The sequence below is a fragment of the Lutra lutra genome, chromosome 1 (genome assembly GCF_902655055.1).
Source record: "Lutra lutra chromosome 1, mLutLut1.2, whole genome shotgun sequence".
In the NCBI taxonomy this organism is placed as follows: domain Eukaryota; kingdom Metazoa; phylum Chordata; class Mammalia; order Carnivora; family Mustelidae; genus Lutra; species Lutra lutra.
The window spans coordinates 217,305,451-217,327,781 of NC_062278.1; the positions used below are offsets into that span (position 1 = coordinate 217,305,451).

Below are 22,331 nucleotides of genomic sequence, written 5' to 3' on the forward strand. Positions count from 1 at the left end.
CTGGGATTGTAAAGTGGTACAGTCACTATAGGAATCTGGAATTTCCTCAAAAAATTAAAAATAGAATTACTGCATGATCTGGCCATCCTACTTCTGGGTATATATCCAAAGGAAATGAAACAAGAGTTTGATGAGATATCTGCTCTCTCATATTCATTTATGAGCCACAGGAAAAACAACTCCAAATGGGGTTTGTTGGAGGACACAGGTGGCTGCCTTGGGATAGAGGATGAAGAGTAGGGAGCGGAAGAAGCCCAAGAGGAGAGAAGTGAGCAGGCCGTAGCTGAGAGCCCTATTATCGCCCTTGACTACAGGAGTGTCTCATTGCTTCCCAAAAGCCCCCAGGACCACAGCCATGAGGACAGAGAACCACAGCTCCATCCCTGAGGGGTCCTTCTAAACCAGAAAGGTCACCGCTTTTTGGAGGCAGCGATCTCACTCCCTGTTGGTGGACTGATGATCTGGACACCTTACACTCTGATCCTCATCTGGGAAAAAGCGCCAAGCATCTTCAGCCCAAGCTCAGTAATCTCTTATTCATGGGCCCCCAGAGAAGCACAAGTACAAAGTTAGCCAAACATCCCCCTTTGTTCCTCTAGATACCGCAGAAAAGAATGCTCTGCTTGGGATGATTCCCCGTGAATGGTGCCTACACCTTTAGGATTAAGTAAACAAAACTATTATTCTTCTCAGTATCTATCTTGCATATTCACAGGGGGCATTGTTTTGCTCAGGAAAAAGCAGAACTCCCTTCCTGTCTCACTGTTACATCTCTATCCACTGTGGTTTGAAGCCCCCATGAACCAGATAATTTGCTACATTCCAGGGAAATAGAGATGACCAAGTCAGAGACCTCCCTCCTAGAGAGCTTCAAAATGACACTCTGTCTGCCATCTAAAATGACCTCCATTCCAAGAGATTATGCTGAGTGAAATAAGTCAAGCAGAGTCAATTATCAGATGGTTTCACTTATTTGTGGAGCATAACAAATAGCATGGAGGACAAGGGGAGATGGAGAGGAGAAGGGAGTTGAGGGAAATTGGAAGGGGAGGTGAACCATGAGAGACTATGGACTCTGAAAAACGATCTGAGAATGTTGAAGGGGTGGGAGGTGGGAGGTTGGGGGCACCAGGTGGTGGGTATTGTAGAGGGCACAGATTGCATGGAGCACTGGGTGTGGTGCAAAAATAATGAATACTGTTATGCTGAAAAAATAAAAAAATAAAATAAAATAAAATAAAATAAAATGACCTCCATTCCATTTTGACTTCACTCCCACTACTTCTGTTAAGATTCTAGTTGCTTCTCTCCTGTGTCATCACAGTAACTCTCTACTCAGGCTCTCTGTCCAGTCCAGCATCCCTAGTGACATTTCCATATGTAAATGTGCTCATGTTTATCCTAAAAAAACCCCACAAAGTCTTAGAAAGACCAAGAGGATACTATATAAACTTGGCCTTGCCTACCCCTACTACCTCTGCTTTAATTTTTAAGATTCCCAAATCTTCACGCAATTCTCAAACTGTTCCTGCCCACTCACTCCTGTAGGTACCCATGCATGTTTTTTCCTTCTGCATGAGGCATCATTCCCTCTTCTATGTTTTCCTTTAAAATTTGCTTTTAGAACTACCGTCTGCCTGATTAAGAACTCTCTTCCTTCCTTTGAAGGAAACAACAAAGTCAATAGGAAGAGAAGAAGTTAATTACGAACAGTGTGGGACATGGAGGAAGAACAGGACAGGTGATATGGAGAGTCTAGGTCCATCCATCCACAGACCCCTGAGGCCCCCTCCAGCATAAAAATTAAGCAGAAAATAAATGAAAGGTACTTACTGGGGGAACATGACATCCTTCTTAGGTCCATTGTTCCTACTGTATGGGAGAAATGTATGAAGGTGGAGAGGACCTACCAACAATCACATCTCCATCCTTGTATACACAGGTTGTATATACAACCCAAAAGTTGGCTGGGATCAGCCAAACTGCACAGAAAGGGAGGAAACTGCATGAGGAAGAAGATGAAAATCAAAGAGGGCATCTTAGAAGCATCGGCAAAGCAGGCCAAGTAACACAGAGGTGCACGTATGATGCAGAAAATTGGAAATATGAAAACAAAATATAGAGGACTCAAAATACACTGTATAAATTAAATACACAGAACAAATACCAGGACCCAAACTAAACAGCTATTAGAGAACTGACAAATTGGAAGGTAGTGAGACGTGTGCCGTGAACACAGAACAGTGAGAAAGAGAAGAAAAATACAAAAGAAAAGAAGATACAGAGGTTATCTTGAGTGGCGGCCAGCACAGGAAGTTCCCGAAGGAAATAAGAGAGGGCACGGAAGAATATCTGAATTCAAAGAAATCGCAGCTGTGACATCCCCAAAACTGAAATTCATTTGTTTCTGTTTTAGAACGACCAGGGAGTGCTAAGTAGAATGAAAATTAATCCGCCCACATGTATATCATGGTGAATTTGCACAGTATGAAGTGGTTTCTTTCCATAGCAACCACAGATATAAGACAGATTACCTATAAAATGCCAAAGAGTAAGAAAGTGAAAAAGAAGAAAATGTTGGCACTGAATTCACTATTTAGGAAATTGCCAAAAGCACTTGATTACCTTATTCAGCCTAGGATAAATGCCTTCTCCAACTGTTTGCAAATACTAAAAATAGTAGAAGATGACAGGCACATCGGCCTTTAATGCCAGAAATTACACAGGCTGGTGACCTGACACGTGTCTGGCACTCCTTCTGTCCCCTCTGCTTGACCTGAAAGGGAAGGCCAATGAGGCTTACTGAGTGATGGGTACGTGGGACTCTCTCTACTGCTTCTCTAAGTGCTTGAGTCTATAATTATTTCAAAATTAAAAAAAAAATTTAAGTCTTATACATTTATTCCAAAGAAACTAAGATTCATGTTCCCACAAAAAAACTTGTACACAAATGTTTATTGAAAATCTTTATTCTGAATAGCCAAAAAACAAAACAACTCCAATATACTTTAATGGGTGAATGGGTAAACAGAGTAATATGGTATATTCACACCACTGAACCCTACTCAACCATAAAAAAGGAACAAGCTATGGATGAACCTCCAGGATATTGAGGGCAAAAAAACAATTCCAACAGGTTACATACCGCGTATTTCTAGAACATTCTTTAAATGACGAAATTATGGAGATGAAGAGCAGGTTAGTGATATCCAGGGGGTAAAGGATAGAAGTGGCCAGGGAGGGGAGTGTATGTGTCTATAAAAGGGAATAAGGGATCTCTGTGGATGATCAGACCCTTCTGTATCTGGGCAATATCAATGGTAATTCTCCAGTTGTGGTACAATACTACAGTTTTGCAAGATGTTGTCATTGGGGGAAACCAGGTGAAAGTCCTGCAAGATCTCTCTGTATTATTTCTTACAAGTGCACGTGAATCTATAGTTCTCAAAATTTGAAAGTTTTAAGATTTTGCTTTAACATTATGATACAGAGGTCCGAAGTCCTGATTGTAGGTTCACTTTATTTCAGTATTTGCTTTTGTGCCTTGAAAGGTTGTAAAAGATATTTTACAAGGGGATAGATACCCACGCCTGTTAAAATGGCTGTCAAAAAGACAAGAGATAACAAGTGTTGGCAAGGATGCAAAGAAAAGTGAACCCTTATATACTGTTCATAGGAATCTCCAGTGTGCAGCCACTGAGAAAAACGGTATGGAAGTTCCTCAAAAAATTAAAAATTGAGCCAACCATATGATCCAGTAATCCCATTTCTAGGTGTATGTCCAAAGAAAATCAGGATCTCTAAGAGGTATCTGCACCCCCACATTCATCTTAACATATATTTACAACAGCCAAGACTCGGAAACAACCATAATGTCTGTCAATAGACAAATGGATAAAGAAAATGTGATTTATTTAAATGGAGTGTTATTCAGCCTTAAAAAAAAAAAAAAAAAAAAAAAGGAAATCCTGACATTTGAGACAATTCAGATGAAACTGAAAGACCTTATTTAAGTGCAATAAGCCAGATGCCGAAAGACAAATACTGAATGATCTCACTTAAACATGGAATCTAAAACATTCAAACTCACAGAAGCAGAGTGTAAAGGTGGTTTCTAGGGGTTAAGGGGAGGAGGAAATGGGAAGACCTTGGTCCAGGGTTACAAAGTTTCAGCTACGCAAGATAAACAGCTCTGGAGACCTAAAGTGTAAGACTGAGATTATAATTAACAATACTGAATTGCATTTTGAAATTTGCTAAGAAGGCAGATCTTAAGCCTTCCTAACATATACACATGCACACAAAAGACGGTTGGTAAATAAGGCGATGGAGATGTAAATTAGCGTGACTGTGGTAATTAATCACAACGTATAGGTAGATCAAATCAAGTTAAATATGTGCAATTCTTAATTATCAATTGTATCATAACAAAGCTGGAAAAAAAAAAGAAAAAGAAAATAACATGTTACTTTTGCAAATTTTACAAAACATTTGACCACATGAGCATGATTGTAAACTAGTTCAGATTTGTGTCTTTACTGTGTTACTTTTTATATCAAATAATTTAAGTTATATCATTAATATTTGCATGAGGTGATAAAAACCACATTGTAATATCTCTTTCAGAAGTGTGTCCCAGTCTGTCCCCAGTGAAATTTAACCTCTTCCTTCTTGGAATGCCAAGAGCACTGCTCTTTGCCTGTAGTAGTCGTGGGCTGTCCCCTTTGCACTGTAATTTTGCCATCAAAATGTTCTCACATAAACACGGCCCTTCTGGAGAGCAGACTGTTTCATTTCTCTTCAGGAGAATTAACCAAAATGTTTTGCAGAAATAGATCTTCTCAAACCTCTAAACTGAATTAATATTTAGGTTTTATATTTAGGCTTGGTCATTTAAAAAATAAGGAAGCTAGTACTTGACCACGTATCTTGCTTACCTAGAAAGATTACTTTTATAAACAAATAACAGTACAGATTTGTGTGTGTTGCAAAAACATGAAGCAATACACAAATTCTACATGGAAAGAAAAAAAAGAACTTCAATTAGTTGAAATAGTTCATCTCTGAGGGCTCATTTCTTCATCTCCTGATGAGTAATAACCCCATATGACCCTTATGTTACCCTCCAGGTCTGTTTTGTGATCCTATTAGTACTTCCCTAAATTTCAAACTTAATCCTACTATTGCGGATGTCCACTCCAAAATACACTGACTTGAAAATATTTGTGCATTTGGAAAGATAATAAATGCATACTGTGAAATGGTCTCAAACCACTTAACTTTGAATGGTCGGATTATCATAGGTTTTCCTCATTTTCTTCATATTTTCTTGAGTATTTTTTATTTCTTTGCCATTTTGTTGTCACTGAGCCACTTTCTCTTTTAATTCAGGTCAGAAGTTACTGTAACCTGACACATATTTTGTGATATTTATGACTCCAATTACCTTCTTTGCTCCCCTTCATTTGTGTAGGTCTTTCCCTAGAATAATTTCTATAAGGGCACTTTCCTACCATAGAATACTAAATTGTTGAAATTACACCTCTATTCTAGACAAATTAAGAACTCAAATCTAAGAAATGGATCCACAAATTTCTAGAGGAAGAAAGTGACTCTTTTTATAGTTATGGGTTTTATAAGATCTAAGTTTGACATGAAATCCATAAGCTATCAAGGAAAATATGGGCAAAATTTGATTCCATAAGATCTCAAGACTTCCTTTATCAGAAAACCCCATGACAAAATTGATAAATAAATGACGCCTCAGCTTAAAAAATCTGGTAAACATGGTACGTAAAGATTAATAGCACTGAGGTATTTTGAACTCTTACGAATCAGTAAGGATGAGTTAAATTTTTTAAAAAATGGACAAAGAGGAAAAAGAACTCACCTGTGGATATATTAAGTACACTTACCCTTGAAGAAATGCTTTCAACCATTTGCAAATATTAAAAATAGTGATAATACCCTTTTGTGAAGAAAGTATAGGGACATAGTCACACTAGTTTTCATTCCTGATGGGAATATAGAATAAGACAGTGATTCAGAAATCTATTTATCAAAGTCTTAAACTAAGAATACTCTGTCTAGACATTCCTTTTCCTGGGGCTTCTCCCAAGAATAGGATGCTGGTTAAAGCAACTGTGATATACTGAGAACTCCAGACATTAAAAATCACGTATTTATGAATATAGGGGAAAGTTCAGCATCTTTTTTTTTTAACAAAAACTTAGTTATTATGCAATATCAGTGCTGTGAATTAATATTTGTTTATAAATAAAGCAGGAAAATCAACTAGAAGAGGATGAACCAAAATGTAAATAGTGACTATCTTTTAAAGATGAACTTACAGTTGACTTAGTTTTCATTTTTTTTTTAAGATTTTATTTATTTAGAGAGAGAGCACAAGCAGGGAGAGTGGCAGGCAGAGGGAGAGGGAGAAGCAGGCTCCCCACTGAACTGAGAGCCTGATGTGGGGCTTGATCCCAGGATCCTGAGATCATGACCTGAGCTGAAGGCTGAGGCGTAACTGTCACCCAGGTGCCCCTTCTTTCCATGTTTACCTGCTTTTCTAATAAAATGATCACATAACCTTTGTAATAAGGAAAATTGTGTATTGCTTTATATAACTAGATCACAAACCCTGACATTTCTGATAAAACATGAGGGAGAAATATGGGACCATGTGTGTCCCCAATTTGTCAAAACAACAGCTCCAAAACTATGGCACAAGTGGAATCTTACTTTCCAGGAGTAGGGGTTTAAATAGCTTACTGTCTCCCCAAACAGAAAAAAGTCTAATAGGTAGTTCAAGCCTACAGGTAAAATACTGAGCCTAAAAGACCGTTGTTAGGAGGCCTGTCTTCATCTTTTGTTCTCCTAATTTGCCGCACAGCTTTGTCCCTCTGTGTAATCCATGTACCCATTGTTGGTGTTGGTGTTCTTTGTGGTGGTGGTGGGTGGGTGTGTGTGTGCATGTGCGCACACACACGCTGCGTTTGGGGGGTGGTGAAGGCTAGAAGAGAGAAAAGTGTTCTGCAGTGTCTGAATCACTGTCCTCCCCCTCTATCACAGCACCAAGGGCAAGGTCATGGTGCCCGTGGAGATCGCCATCTTGGCTTCAAGCACTAGATTACTAGGCAGCATCTCTGCCCCAAAGTGCTGATCTTTCCAGGTTAGGACCCACCAAGCACTCGTCAAAAGATTTAAGGAATAAAATAGGTTCCTGGAGAAAACACGCATTCTTAGATTTTATCTCAGAAGTCTCATCATATTTTTAGGTCTTTAAACAATAAATCACTCTGGTTTTTCACTTCAATATCACAAAACTATTATCTTTAGCTCTTTATCTCTTTTCCAAGTTGTCCGCTCTATTTCAAGAGTCTCTACCTACACCTCCCTTAGCCATCAAGGCTCACAAACAGAAGTTCTACTTTGGATTAATGACAATCCTCAAAGTTTTTCCTGTTTAATCTAGCTATTTCTCCCACTAGTACATATACAGTGAGCACATTCTCTGTTTCCTCTGACACCTCTCTAGACTGAAAAGCTCATTTCGTAACTTGGAAATATCAGGCCATCCTCCACTGCACCTTCTGTTTTTTTCAAGTGACAGTTATTATAAAGATTCCCATTTGGGGGCGCCTGGGTGGCTCAGTGGGTTAAGCCTCTGCCTCTGGCTCAGGTCATGGTCTCATGGTCTCATGGTCTCAGGGTCCTGGGATCGAGCCCCCCAATCGGGCTCTCTGCTCAGCAGGGAGCCTGCTTCCTTTCCTCTCTCTCTGCCTGCCTCTCTGCCTACTTGTGATCTCCCTCTGTCAAATAAAAAAAAAAACCTTTAAAAAAATGTTTAAAAAAAAGAGAAAAAGATTCCCATTTGGGCAAAATAACTCGGTTACACATACGTCCTTTCATGTTTGCTTCTGACTCCTTTAGCAGTTTTAATTTTACCTTTCAGAATATATTTGGAATCTCTTCCTGCAGACTTGTTAATTTTTTAAATGTATCCTACATTCTCCTCAAACCATTATTAAATCATCATTTCCCTGGGTATTTGAAATGCTACCTCGATCACATACTAAGCTTCCATCTACACAAGGATTGTCTCCGCACCCACTGTATTCCTCCCTCGATAGATTGTTTCCTAGTTATTTCCTTTTTCTCCAATAACAAAAGTTAAGAGATACTTCGGCGCCTCACTTTTCCATACTGCCCTCATGGGTTTTTGTCAAAAAGTTGTCTTTTCTTGTCAGTTAAGCAAACTAAAGCACCCCCGCCTGAGGCCCGGTCCCCGCCCTCCCCTCCCCGCCGCGGCTCCCCACTACCGGCCGATCCCCCGCCCCTCGCGGCCACCACTCCCGCAGGCCGGGTCCCTGCCCCTCGCGCACCCAAGGCCCGGCTCCGGCCCCGCCAGCACCCCCCTCCCCCCCCGTCCCCCGCCTTAGCCCGGAGACCCCGGACGCCCCTCTCGGCCTCCGCCCCTTGCCGCCACCGCTCCGCTAGGCCCGATCCCTGCCCCTCGCGGCCCCCAAGGCCCGGCTCCCGTCACCCCGCCCCCCGCCTCAGCCCAGAGACCCCAGGTGCCCCTCTTGGCTGTGGCTGGCTCGAGGTCGGAAGCGGAAGTGCGGCGGGGGCGGGGCCGAGGCGGAGCCGCGGGGGCAGGGGCGGGGCCGAGGCGGAGCCGCGGGGGCGGGGCCCTGGCTGCGGGTCCTATCTGCACTACAGGTCCGCACTGGACTCGGGGAGCCGCGAGCCCGCGATCTCGGGCCCCATCCTAGAGGGGCTGGGCCTCGGACAGTCCCCGGTTACACCCGCATCCCTCCTCCCTCCCCGGGGCCTCAGGCTGTTTCTCAGGTCAGCCTCTGGCTCCGGACGCGCCATCCCCCTCAGAAAGCACGGTCCCCGTCACCTCCCCTGGGGGCCACTCTGCCCTCCCCGACTTCCGGCCCTGTCTGGGGACAATGGGGTGGTCACATACCGGCACCTGGAGGGTGGTGATCGGGGATGCTCCTCAGCCCTTCACGGCCCCACGCGCGGGACCGCCCCCCACGACCAAGTCTTCCCGCCCCAGTGTCCGCGGTGCCAAGGTTGGGAATCCCCGCTCTCTGCGGGGCCTTAAGTCTCTGAAGTCTTGAATCTGCTGTGCAAATCGTTTCAAAGTCAGCTGGGTCCCTTACGCCAGGGACCCCCCCAAGCGACAAGCCGTAGAAGCTTTATCTAAACTGCGAAAAGAGTGAGCAAGGCGAATGCGCACAGCCTGACGCCGCCTTCTCCCGCGCGGGAGCAGACGGCTGGGTGCGAACCAGGCAAATTCAGGCTCTGCCAGCAGGCTGGGCTCTTACTACATCTCAAATCAGTAAATTTTAAAAATGGTGAATGAGCGGTCTTTCTATCCAACAACTATTACTTCCTATATAAAGACCTCAAAAGCAATCTTTGTGCCTTTTTTTTCCCCCAAGGCAAGAGGAGCATCTCTCCAGTTTGAGTTTGGGTTGAAACCAGCCTCAGGCTCCACCTGTTCTCAGGGATCCGTGGACTTTCATGTGACCAAGTTGTGTTCCCCGTGGAAATTGCAGCGACAGGTTCCAGCAGCTTCCATTATGCAGAACTGCTGATGGGTCCTTGCTGTGGGAAAGTGACACCAGGAGTCACTAAGAGTGAGGGTTAAAAATTAGATTACTCAGTTTTCTTAAAGAAAATACTCACATGTTGAAAATTCTGGTTAAAGTTTTTCCTTGCCTTTGGTTGAAAAGTTAAAGATGATATGATAAGCTTGCCCTCACCTGTTCTTCCCTTAGAGACCTATAGGTAATTGCTTTTTTTTTTTTTAATTTTACTTATTTATTTGACAGACAGAGATCACAAGCAGGCAGAGAGGCAGGCAGAGAGAGAGGAGGAAGCAGGCTCCCCGCTGAGCAGAGAGCCCGATGCGGGGCTCGATCCCAGGACCCTGAGATCATGACCCGAGCCGAAGGCAGCGGCTTAACCCACTGAGCCACCCAGGCGCCCCTAGGTAATTGCTTTTAATGGTTTATTGTGCATTCTTATCCTTCCAGGTTTTCAGGTGAATACAAGCAAATGTATTTTTTTTTAAAGATTTTATTTATTTACTTGACAGACAGAGATCACAAGTAGGCAGAGAGGCAGGCAGAGAGAGAGGAGGAAGCAGGCTCCCTGCAGATTGGAGAGCCCAATGTGGGGCTTGATCCCAGGACGCTGGGATCATGACCTGAGCCGAAGGCAGAAGCTTTAACCCACTGAGCCACACAGGTGCCCCAAAGCAAATGTATTCTTGTTTCCACTTTACTTACACAAAACATTGTAGTACTGTATGCATTTTTCTTTGTCTTGCGTTTTGTCCCTTAATATATACTAGAGATTTTTCCATTACTATTTCATACTTTGCTCCTTGGAATGGCGAATAGTATTAAAAACCAAGATCTAGACACTGGACATGCTAAGTGACCCCGGAGCAGAACTTTCCCTGGATTTCACTAGGAAATATATGTATGTTTTTGGCCCAGTGGGCCAACAAGGTTGTTAACATTTTATTTTTGTTTTTTAAAGATTTTTTTTAAAACTTATTTATTTGAGCTCGAGAGAGACCATGAGCAGGTGGGAGAGGCAGACAGAAAGGGATAAGCAGACTCTCCCCACTGAGCAGGGAGCCAGCCCACCTGGGGCTCAATCTCAGGACACCAGGATCATGACCTGAGCATAAGGCAGACGCTTAACTGCTTGAGCCACCCAGGCACCCCTAAGATTTTATTTTTAAGTAATCGTGACACCCAAGATGGGGCTCAAACTTACAACCCCAAGATCAAGAGTTGTACACTCGGTTGAGCCAAAATATGTTTTTTAAATCACGAATTTAACATGATATTTCTAATTCAGTTTTAACTTTGCAGTGTTTTTTCCTTAACTTTTTGGGTTTTATGTTAATTTTTATATGTTATACTAAATATATTGACTCCTAACAACATTGATTTATTTACTTAATGGTATTCTCCTTCACTATATATAAAAAATGACACTCAGAAACATTGCTGTCTGTATCTAGCAACAACACTTCTGGAAATACATTCTGAATGTCAACCTCTGAAAATATAATATGAGGTTATTCGTGAGAGTGTTATTTCCAGCAGCAAAAGATGAGAAGCAACTCAAATGTCCACCAATAGGAAACTGGTAGAATTAGAAGTGGACTTTGTTTTAAAGTCATGGGAAGGCATTGTTTTTTCAGACTCTCTTGTGATCATGTTTCCAACTTGATGTGCAATTAGGTTTATGTTATTTGTTTCAGTTTTGAGAATTGCAGATGTACTTTTAAAAATATGATTCCAAAGCCAAAATTCTCTAATAAGACATGTTCCAGAATACTAACTATAACTCCTGTCTCTTCTTCTCGATTTTTCTCCTGCCCTTATTGGTCACCATTTATACTCATTTGTTTTATCCTCTCAGTATTTTTTTTTGCATCCATAAGCAAATAGGTATGGATATCTGTGTATGTATCTATCTACAATGTGTCTATAAATGTATATATCCAAAAAATATATATGCATATATATATATATATATATACACATATATGTGTGTGTCTCCTGGCCCTTCCCTTCTTATAAAAGGAACATTTCGTATACTGTTTTGTACCTTGAATTTTTTCCTCTCCTTATATTTATTGGGGAGAATACTCTCTATGAATACCTTGAGATCATCTCACTCTGTAGTGGCTACATGATCCTTCACTATATGGATATTCCCAAGTTTACTTCCCAGTTCCCTATAGATGCTCATTTGTGTTGCTTCTAGACCTTCACAATTATATTTATTGCCACAGTAAATAGTCTTAGACATCTGTTTTAGTATTTCTGTATCTTTGACAAAGATTCCTACAAGTGGGATGGACGGAGAAGAAGTTAGTGTCTTCACCATTTTCTGTGATCATGACAAATTTCCTTCTGTAGGTTTGCAACCCAGCAGTGTAGGAGAGTGCCTTTCTAGGCAGACTTTCCAATAAAGGGTTTTTCTTGATCGACAGATAAGAAATAGTATCATTGTAGTTGCAGTCTGCATTGGTTGTTATGAATAAGATCTCCAGTGATTCTACCAAGGGTGGTGTCCTTGGATTGGTAGTGATTGAAACCAGAATGTCCCAGGTTGAGTAGCAAGTGAGACACAAGGAAATGAGTCAAAGGGTAAAAACACTTTGCCTATGCTCAGGGAAAGAGACTGGGTGAAAAACGGAAGGAAAACTCCCCTTCTTATAGATGTATTTCACTACTAAAAACACTGCATCTCCCATTATGTATATTTACTGGAAGGCAACATATTGGTTAAAATGGCTCAATATGAGGAATATGGATTTATAATAAAGACAGCAACAACAAAACCTAATACTGAGTAATTGAAAGGCAATCCAACAATTATTATTTTTTTATAATGACAAAAGGCACATAAGGTAGAAATATTGAAAAGCCTAACAGTGTAAGAGGGTTCCCCTTTCTCCACATTCTCTGCAAAATTTGGTGATTCTTACCTTGTTAATTTTTGCCATTCTAAATGGTGAAAAGCCAGTAATATTTCCCCCTCTTGTAAGAATTAAAGAAGTGTGGGCATTCTCCTGAAATATCACTGGACCACATAGATGTCACCATGATACAAAAGCGATCTTTTTGTGAGGGTTACTTTTCTAAGCAGCATGAAAAATGGTTAATAGAACACTCTAATTCAAATAAGATTAGCTTAAATTTAGAGTTATATTAGCTGCTGACAAACTGTCATTAGTAATAAATTTAGGAAATGGCCAGATGTTGTGAACATGAAACAGGAAGTGCCTGAGGAAGCAGGAGAGCAGCTGGACCGAGTCCTTTGTGTGGTAGAGAGACACGGAGTGAATAAGGGCGAGTCTGGGAGGCTGGGTTCAGAGAGACATTTCTGAGCTGCTCTTCTAGATGGTAGAACGGGGTCAGGTGAAGACAGGGTCTAGGGTGGTGCCGATGGAAGGTGTGGCCAACGTGGATGGGGGCACACTCCTAACACGGTGAGGGTCATCCGCACGCCCCCTGACGTCATCTGACCGTGGTGGGACTGGCGGGGGAAAGACTGATGGGAGGCAGGTGCCAGCGTGTCCAGGAAAGGGTCGTACCTGGGACTGTGTGTGTGACAAGCACTTGGATGGGAAGAATGTGCCCTGAGACTCTGTGAGCCTGAGGATTCCATGGGGATGGCGCAAGCCCGTGCTGGTCGTACCGGTTAGGACAGAAGAGGACAAGTTCTGCCTTCACATGCCCTGCGTTCATCCCCTTCTGAGCAAAGTAAAGACCCAGGTCTGGAGACCCCATGTGCGTTTCGAAGGAGGACATGGTGGGCAGGCTGCGACAAGTCCGTCCTCAGTAGCCTGGGGAGGGAGAGAGGCTGTGAAGACTCCTGTTTGCCTGTTTCTTCCAGAACCTGGCCTGCGTGCGCGGTGGGGATGAGAGGAGGAGCGTCCGGGTTCTCTGTTGAGTCACAGGATGGCGGCCGTGGTTCTGTCCCCCACTTGTGGTAAGTTCGGGGGTCCTCAGAGTCAAAGCATTAAAGGCCCCTGCACCAGAGTGGGAGAGGAGGGGCTGAGCAATGAGGTGAGTGTCGAGCGGACGCCCGGGGGTCACAGGGACCCCATGTGGTTCTTGGGATTTAGGGTGTTGGTGGTTTGGGTGACTGTGGTGTCACCTGTGTGGTGAATATGGGAGAGCCTTTGAATTATGCCTCAAATTCTTTCTGTAAACTTGATAAAACAATAGTGCTGCCCCTTGAACTTCAATTCCCTCTACAGGAAATGGGAAATGCAGTAAGAGTCTTGGCCTTGGTGAGACAGGACTCTGCTCTGGCCTCCTGTGAAAGTTGTGTGTGCACGCGCGTGCGTGTGTGTGTGTGTGTGTGTTGGGGTATGGTCAGTTATGGGTAAGTGGGGAAGCCCCCACACTGGTGAGTGCTAGAATACAGAGCCATCCCGACCTCCTCAGACTCATTTCTTTTTCTCCAGCTCAGCCTTCCCTGTTCTCAGCCTCGCCTCAAAAAGGATGCACAGAGGAGGAAGGGTCAGTGCATGGCTTCCTGACAAGCCGGTTACCGGTGAGTCAGATACCCCCTTTTCCAAGTCATTATTCTTTTCACTGAGTTGGACTTACCTTTCAGGGCCTGGAGCCCCACAACCAAACCATGTCTTCAGGCATTGCAGGATCTCTGGGTATCTGCTGGTAGATAAAATGTTGTCAGTGTTTATCAACATTTTCTATATTTTCATAACTTCTTCCAGAGTCACTTTATACATAACATTATTATTAGCTTTAAAGAAAAGACATGACTGGGTCCTATATTCAAGCCACTGTTGATGGCTACTGGAAAGTATCTCTGGCATCTGCCATGTCCCCGGCCTATGCTCAACCCCGAGACTGAGGGAGATAAGACTGCAGGATTTCACAGTCTCCCTGGAATAAGGCACTCACTTAGAAGTACATTTCACCTTGGCAGTGGGCTTCAGTAGACAGGAGAGGAGCACTGCAGGCTGAGCCCAGAAGCAGTGGAGAGCACAGCTCAGGACTCTTCCCGTATATCTTATGCTTGGGGTTCCCTGTTTCTACTCCTGTCCTCCTCCTGTCAACTTGGTGGGGATAGTCCTTGGCTAAGACATAATGCTTGTGATGGCTCAGGACTTGGTGACCTTCGAGGATGTGGCTGTGGAGTTCACGCAGGAAGAGTGGGCACTGCAGGACCCCTCTCAGAGAACACTGTACAGAGACGTGATGCGGGAGAACTGCAGGAACCTGGCATCCCTGGGTAAGCCCCGCCTCAGCCCTGCATTTATTGGATGACTCAGGTAATAAGTCTTTTTGTTTTTAATTCATGTAACATTCACAGAACAGAAAACATTTTTAATGCTCAATTCAGTGATTTTTAGTAATGCCATGGTGTTGTACAACCATGTCTCATTCCAGAACATTTATTGCACCAAAAATAAACCCTATAATCATTAAGTAGCCACTCCCTTTCCCACCTACTCCAGCCAGTAGCTACCACGGATCTACTCTCTGTCTCTATGTTTTCACCGGTTCTGGACATGGCATATGAATGGAATCGTACAAGAGATATCCTTTTGTATGTGGCTTCTTTTGCGTAGAGTAATGTTTTCAAGGTTCAGCCATGCTGTAGCATGTATCAGAACTTTACTCCTTTTTGTGGCTGAATGTTATTCTACTGTGTGGATACACCACTTTTTGTGTACCTACTCAACATTGATGAACATTTGAGTCACTTCCATGTTTTGGCTACTGTGAAGAATGCTGTGCTATGAGTATTCATGTATGTTTTTGCCTGAACATTTTGTTTTCAGTTCTCTTGTACATATTCCTAGAAATGGAATTCCTGGGTCTTGTGGTCATTCGGTGTTTCATTTTTTGAGGAACCTCCAACCTTTTCTCCGTGCACCATTTACATTCCCACCAGCAATGTGGGAACACATAGTTATTTGTGTTTCCCTAAAAAATAAGGAGAAGGGTCCTCTTTTCATGTGCCTGTAAGCCCATTTGTATATCTTCTTCGGAAAAATGTGTATTCGAGTCCTTTGCCCGTTTTGGGGGGGCCCTGGGGTTGTTTGCCTTTTGCCTTTTTATTGTTGAGTCATAAGTGTTCTTTATATATTCTGGATGCTGGATCCTTAGCAAATACATGATATGCCAAAATTTTCTCCCATTCTATGGGTTGTCTTTTCACTTTCTTGAAGGATAGTTTTGCTGCATATAGAATTAATGGATGACAGAGGTTTTTTTTTCTTTCAGCACTCTGAATGTGTCCTCCCACTGTTTTATGGCCTCTGCAATTTCTCATAAGAAATCAGCTGTTAATCTGGTTGGTGGTGATCCCATGTATATGATGAACCAAAAATTCTCTTGCTGCTTTCAGGATACTCTGTCTTTAGCTTTCAACAGTTTGATTATAACATGTCTCAATTTGGTCTCCTTAATTTCTTTTTAAAGATTTTATTTATTTATTTGACAGAAAGAGATCACAAGCAGGCAGAGAGTCAGGCAGAGTGAGGGGGGGAAGCAGGCCCACCACTGAGCAGAGAGTCCGACGTGGGGCTCGATCCCAGGACCCTGGGATCATGACCTGAGCTGAAGGCAGAGGCTTTAATCCACTGAGCCACCCAGGAGCCCCTGGTCTCCTTAATTTTATCCTCTTCAGTGTTCATTAAGTTTCTTGATTGTGTAGATCCATGACTCTCTTCAATTTGGGGAATTTTTTGGCCATTTGCCTTTTAAAAATATTGTTCCTGGGGGTGCCTGGGTGGCTCAGTGAGTTAAAGCCTCTGCCTTCGGCTCAGGTCATGATCTCAGGGTCCTGGGATCGAGCCCCACATCGGGCTCTCTGCTCAGCAGGGAGCCTGCTTCCCCCCCTCTCTGCCTGCCTGCCTCTCTGCCTACTTGTGATCTCTCTCTGTCAAATAAATAATTTTTTTAAAAAAATAAATAAATAATAAAAAAATTAAAAAATAAAAATATTGTTTCTGCCCCTTTCTCTGTCTCCTCTCTTTCAAGAACTCCATTATGCACATGTTCATTGTTTGAAGGTGTCCCACATGTTTCTTATGCTCTGTTATTTTTTTCTTTTTCTTTTTTCTCTATATTCTTCAAATTGAACAATCTCAGTTGACCTATCTTCAAGTTCAGTGATTCTTTCTTTCACCAGATCAAGTTTGATGATAAACTTCTCTAGTGAATGTTTCATTTTAATTTCTTGTACTTTGTACTCCAAAATTTCTGTTTGGTTCTATTTTATAATGTCTTTCACTATTTGTTGAGAATCCATTTTCATGGTTTCCTTTAGTTCTTTGAGCATGCTTAAAATAGTTGAAATCTTGGTCTAGTAAGTCTCAGGGATAGTGTCTTTTTTTAAAGATTTTGTTTATTTATTTGACAGAGAGAGGGATCACAAGTAGGCAGAGAGGCAGGCAGAGAGGCAGGGAGAGAGGGGGGGAAGCAGGCTCCCCACAGAGCAGAGAGCCCAATGCGGGGCTCAATCCCAGGACCCTGAGCCAAAGGCAGAGGCTCTAACCCACTGAGTCACACAGGCGTCCCAGGGACAGTGTCTTTTGGTTTTCTTTTCCTGTAATGGTCATGCTTCTTTGTTTCTTTGCATACCTCATAATTTGTTGAAAACTCCCAAACATTTGGAATGTTATGGCAGTTCTGTAAGTCAGAGATTCCCCCATCCCCAAGTTTTATTGTTGTTGCTTGTTCTAGTTGGGTCTTGTTTGGTGACATTTTTTTTTAAGATTTTTTTTTTTTATTTGACAGACAGAGATCACAAGTAGGCAGAGAGGTAGACAGAGAGAGAGAGAGAGAGGAGGAAACAGGCTCCCTGCTGAGCAGAGAGCCCGATGTGGGGCTTGATCCCAGGACCCTGAGATCATGACCTGAGCCGAAGGCAGAGGCTTTAACCCACTGAGTCACACAGGCGTCCCAGGGACAGTGTCTTTTAGTTTTCTTTTCCTGTAATGGTCATGCTTCTTTGTTTCTTTGCATGCCTCATAATTTGTTGAAAACTCCCAAACATTTGGAATGTTATGGCAGTTCTGTAAGTCAAAGATTCCCCCATCCCCAATTTTTATTGTTGTTGCTCATTCTAGTTGGGTCTTGTTTGGTGACATTTTTTTTTAAAGATTTTTTTTTTTTTATTTGACAGAGATCACAAGTAGGCAGAGAGGTAGACAGAGAGAGAGAGAGAGGAGGAAGCAGGCTCCCTGCTAAGCAGAGAGCCCGATGTGGGGCTTGATCCCAGGACCCTGAGATCATGACCTGAGCCGAAGGCAGAGGCTTTAACCCACTGAGCCACCCAGGTGCCCCGGTGACATTTTTTGAACTGATTTTGTAACGTCTGTATTTATCATGTGTGGCCACTGCAATTTCTGTTTTGTTGGGTTAACAGTCAGCTAATGATTTATCAGAGATTTCCTTAAATGCCTGGAACTCCCAGTCTTTGCAGATGGTCTCTGTATATGTAGGAGCATGCCTTCATAACTCAAACAGTTTGTAACTCTGCCTTAGTCTTCACTTCCTGTTTGCATAGAACCTGATAGGCTGTCAAAGGTGAAGGCTTAGTGTCTTTTCAGATGTTTTCTGAGCATACACCCAACCCTCAGTATGTACATGTTCTATACTTAGGACTACATGGGAGCTTTTCAAAGCCCCTTTCCCCCAAAGTATCTTGCTCCCTACTTTTCCTCTGAGATTTTTGGGCTAGTCTTATGTCTGCTTCAGTGATTTTCCCTTGCCCCAGGCAGCAGTAGCTAATACATTTAAATGTATTCAGTACATATTCCAGCCCTCCACCCACATAGCCCCTTCAACTCCAGGAGAGTTTGGAGTTAAAATAAAGGCAAGCCCTTTGAGCCAATCCTTTTGGGAGTCACCAGGAAGGTAAAAACACACAACCACACTTCTTTGAAAATAAGATTTGTCCTACTTCCACCAGTACTAAGAGCACAAACTGTCTTCAGTGTACTTGGTGAGGTGGGACGCAGGATGGGGTGAGGGTCAGTTAAAAAGCTCTCTTACAGATTCAGCTGGTTTTCTTGATTAAGCATTTTCCTTGCTGCTGTAAGATCTTCATCACTTTCCAGAGTTTTAGTGAAGTTAATTCTAACAGTTTTTACCTATTTGCTTTTTTTTTTCTTTTCTTTTTTTTTGGTGGAAGTTAAACTTTCAGAGTTCCCTACTTCATCATTTTTGCTGACATCACTTCTCAGAGGTCTTTCTTGGGCACCTTTGTGTTCCTAGGCCTGTGTTAGGAATTGGGAATACAGGGGCGCCTGGGTGGCTCAGTGGGTTAAGCCGCTGCCTTCGGCTCAGGTCATGATCTCAGGGTCCTGGGATCGAGTCCCACATCGGGCTCTCTGCTCAGCAAGAAGCCTGCTTCCCCCTCTCTCTCTCTCTGCCTGCCTCTCCGTCTACTTGTGATCTCTCTCTGTCAAATAAATAAATTAAAAAAAAAAATCTTTAAAAAAAATAAAAAGGAATTGGGAATACAGTGGTGAATAAGATAGATGTGGTCCCTACCATCATGGAGCTTACAGTCTAATGCCTTCCCTATGAACTGAAGATCTAGTGCTGGCCCTTACTTTATATTCTCTGTGCATAACAGTTTTGGAGCTTTTAAATCTGTATTTGAGCTTGGGCTTTAGCTTCTGGTGCTAGTTATTCCCCCAAACACCCTGGGTATCATATCGACTGAGGTAACTTACTTTTTTTTTTCACTATGAAAGAGAACTACTATATTTATTAGAAGTTATGGATAATTATTCCATTGTTCGTAAAACCACACCTGCTTATCTTCAGAAGTAGGGGCTTCAGATTCATGATGAGGCTCATTTTCCCCTGTAGGGTCCCCCTACATACTATGTCTTCTCTTTATGGATAGGAAATGAAGATGATAAACCTGGCCTGGTGTCTGAATTGGAGCAAGAAGATAAAGTGATTACAGAGGAAATCACAATTCTCCCAGGCAACTGTCCAGGTGAGCCCCAGGTAGATTGTGAGTCCTTGTGAGGAACATCTCTGGCATGTGGCTTGGGAGTTTGGAGTGTTACATTAGGAAATGTCAGTCAGGGAGTTTTGTAAAATTTCCTTTTTTTCTTGACAAGATCAAAAGCATTTAAGATAAACCTCTTTGTGTACCTTCTTTGCTTCCTCTTAAATTCTCTGTGCATCACTTCAAATTTTACTTCAGCCTTAGAGGAAGAGAAAAGATATGTCTATTTTCCTTCTTAAATATGTTTCACATAAGCTCCATGTCCAGCTACTTCCCACTTTACATTCCTGACAAATCCTTCTTATATCAGCCCCAATCTCAATCTTCCTAGAGTCTTTTTAAAAAAATACCTAAAATTGGGGCACCTGGGTGACCCAGTCGGCTTGGTGTCTGCCTTCAGGTCAGGCTCTGTGCCCTCTCTCACTATCTCTGTTGCCATCTTTGTCTCTGAAATAAATAAATAAAATCTTTTTTAAAAATACCAAAATTGTGAAACCTGTGTCCCTTTCACTGCAAACCTCCTGAAAAATGCTAATCCTTTAAGGTCTGCCTTCACTAATACATACTTTTTGTCTTTCATTTTCCCCACAAATTTAAACTTATTTTCAATTTGTTTCAGATTTGGAGACTCTACTTAAAGCCAAAGTGTTAACTTCCAAGCAGTATGCTTTTAGAAAAGAACAATATGAAAGCATAAAAATGGTAAGATCCCTAATTTTCCACAGTAAGAAAAACCACAAATTAAATTAGAAAAACCACAGAGTCATTCTCCGAAGAGAAAGTGGCCTCTGAAGAGATACCATGAAACTATTGTGAATTTGGAGAAAAATTATTTCACAATTATTTCTCCCCTGAGCATCTCCATAATCGTTTCCATAAATGTGACTCAGATTTTGAAGGTTTCAAACATAAGCTTGTGTTAAACCTGTCAGAAAAAAATGTTCTCTGACTATAATAAGGACTTGTGGCACCACAACCATTTTTTTAACTTCTGACCACTCAAACTAGCATAAAGCCTATACAAACACTTAAAGTAGCAAAAATGCCAAATTATAATGATATACATAACAGAATTCCTGGGAGAGAGAATTCCTATGATAGCATTGAATATTAAAAATACTATAGGGCGCCTGGGTAGCTCAGTGGGTTAAGCCTCTGCCTTCGGCTCAGGTCGTGATCCCAGGGTCCTGGGATCAAGCCCCTCATCGGGCTCTCCACTCAGCTGGGAGCCTGCTTCCCTTCCTCTCTCTGCCTGCCTCTCTGCCTGTGATCTCTCTGTCAAATCAATAAATAAAATATTTTTAAAAATATATTAAAAATACTATAAATTATAGTTATCATTCATCTCTCAATCAACAGGAAAGAAATCATCTTGGAGTGAAACTTAATGAATGTACTCAGTGCTCTAAATCTTCAGCACAAAATCTAACTTCACTCAGCACAAGAGAAAAACCAGAGAAAAACCCTATCAGAGGGTTTTTATCAGAGAAAAACCCTATGACCATAATCAGTGTGGCAAATCCTTCAACAGTAGTTCTTACCTGACTTTTCATAAGAGAATACATAATGGGGAGAAACCCTACGAATGCACTGACTGTGGGAAAGCCTTCAGTAATCCCTCTTCCCTTAGACTGCACGTGAGAATTCACACTGGAGAAAAACCCTATGAATGTAATCAGTGTTTTCATGTCTTCTGTACTAGATGCATCCTCAAAAGGCACAAGAGAGTTCATACTGAGGAGAATCATTATGAATGTAATCAGTGTGGCAAGGCCTTCAGCACAAGGTCCCCCTTACTATACACAACAGAATTCATACAGGAGAGAAACTGTATGAGTGCCATGGCTGTGGGAAAGCCTTTAGGAAGAGCTCACATCTGACCTAGCATGTGAGAACTCATACTGGAGAAAAACCCTATGAGTGTGATCAGTGTGCAAAATCCTTCAGCAGTAGTTTCTCTCTTACTGTGCACAAGAGAATACATAAGGGAGAGAAACCCTATGAATGTAGTGACTGTGGGAAAGCATTTAATAATCTCTCATCTGTTAAGAAACACATGAGAACTCACACTGGAGAAAAACCCTATGAATGTAATCACTGTGGGAAATCTTTCAGTAGTAACTCTTACCTTTCTGTGCACAAGAGAATTCATAATAGGTAGATAGGAAAGCAGTGACTGGGAAAGCATTCATTGATTTCTCATCCTCCAACATCTTGGGAACTCATGCTGGATGTAGAAATTATCTTTGCCTAACAAGTTAGCCCCAAGACTTAGTGCTTTAAAGCAACAAACATTTATTATCTCACAATTTATGTAGGTCAGGAGTTCAGAAATGGATTAGCTACATAATTCTGGTTCTGGTTCCCTCACAAGGTTGCAACTAATATGTCGACTAGAACTGCAGGCACCTGAAGTCTTTAGGACTGAAGGGTCCACTTTGAAGATTGATTATTCACATTCCTGACAAACTAGTGCCAGTTGTTGGCATGGGACCTGTGGTTCCTTGCCATGTAGGCCTTTCTGCAATAATGAGCATCTTTATAATATGGCAGCAAGTTCTCCCCCAAATAATGTGACCCAAAAGAACCAATGCAGGAGCCATGTCTTTTATGACTTAGTCACAGAAAGATATATTCTTTCTTCATCTATATTGTGTTGGTCACCCAGACTGATTCTGATTCAGTGTGGGAGGGAACTACACAAGGTATGGATACAAGGAGAGAAACCACTGGGAATGATTTTGGAGACTAATCATGACTCA

At 42.2% G+C, this 22,331-nt stretch overlaps 1 pseudogene; it reads left to right on the forward strand.

The window, feature by feature from the left end:
* Positions 1–21,730, forward strand: part of LOC125085449 (zinc finger protein 558-like) — a 72,845-nt pseudogene extending 51,115 nt beyond the window's left edge.
* Positions 21,731–22,331: the final 601 nt, after the last annotated feature.